Genomic DNA, 1,498 nt, shown 5'->3' with positions numbered 1-1,498 from the left:
ATTTTTTGTCAGTGCCTTGAGATCTGCACGATTCGTTCCATTTTCAAAAATGAAGTGTCAGATTAAAAAGATTGACCTATGGACAATAGAAGGTTTATTTTGTTTAAAGAGTTGCCACCTGTTAACAAATTAGATTGTTAAAAAATTATACTAAATTTTTTTTTAAAGTTAAATGAATTATTAAGAGATGGGTATCAATCGAAATGTGTATTAACTACATGCAGCGAGTTGCCACCTGTTTAAAAAAAAAAACAAATTCCACTTGAATTAAAGGAACTAGGTCATCGTCAATCAGTGATTTGTTCTGAGTACATTCCTTTTAAATTACTGGACTCTTAAATTAACTCAATAATGTTTTTACTCTCCACTTATTTCTTGCTAAATATGTAAAATTTTTTCATTTATCTTACACTCATATCGATATACATATTTCAGTTACCTTATTCCCTTAGTTAAAGTGAATTTGATTCTTTAAACATGTGGCAACCCTTATACGTGTCATTTAGAGGTAAAGTATTTTCAAAACTAGTTCAATTGATACCCGTATTTTAATATCTAATTCATTTAACTTATTAAATAATTTTAATAAAACTTGTATCAGGTGCAACCCTTTTCAAAAATAAAAAAGTTCATTGCACATCTACAGGCCAAGCTCTGTCATTTCACACCTCACTTTTGAAAATTGAACGAACTATATGTACATACATACCTATGTAAAAGCCACAATAACCCAAATTTTCAACTTCAAACAGCATTTACAGTGAAAGTATGTAAGTTATCCAAAACCCAATTGCATTTTTGAATTTAGCGTCCTCAATTTTACTAAGAAGCGATTTTTCATTTAAATCCGTCCATAATTCTATTTTTGCCCACATTTCCTATGGAAGGGAAGCACTGTGCGTCAGAGTGAAAAACTAAAAACGCAATTTTTCTATATTTGGCCAATGTTTTCGCGAATATATTGATTTTTGTGTGTAAAATTTACTATCGCACGGTGTTATATGAATAATGAACTAGACTTTAGCGAACGTTAGCGAATAGATATTCTCCCGATATTCACTATAAAATCTAGACTTTTGGTCCTAAAATTTCCACCCTAATTTCTAGAAGATTCTTCGATCAAAAAAATTTGCAGAACAAATGTTGTTAATTGTCTCCAATAAAATCTGCGTTTTGTTAACTTTAGCCCTAAAATTGCACGCTCATTTCTAGGGATTCGTTGCTTTAAAGAAAAATCTTTCGGAGAAAATATTTTTACTCGACAGGTATTCTACCGGCATCCGCAATCAAATTTACATTTTTGCGTTTTTTACACCTTGCTAGGTAAACCCAACAACAAAAGTATACATACTGTGCATTTCTCACAATGTACGCATTTTTTTATTTTAATTTATTTTCGCCAGTTTTTTGTAAAAATCCGTTTCTTATTACAATAAAAAGCATAAAACATTTATATCTTAAATCTGTGCAAAACTCAGGAAAATTCAATAAATTTGCA

The sequence above is a fragment of the Rhagoletis pomonella genome, unplaced genomic scaffold, assembly GCF_013731165.1.
Source record: "Rhagoletis pomonella isolate Grant_MI unplaced genomic scaffold, Rhpom_1.0 Rhpom_scaffold_00006, whole genome shotgun sequence".
Taxonomy (NCBI): domain Eukaryota; kingdom Metazoa; phylum Arthropoda; class Insecta; order Diptera; family Tephritidae; genus Rhagoletis; species Rhagoletis pomonella.
Note: the sequence above shows the minus strand (reverse complement) of the source record.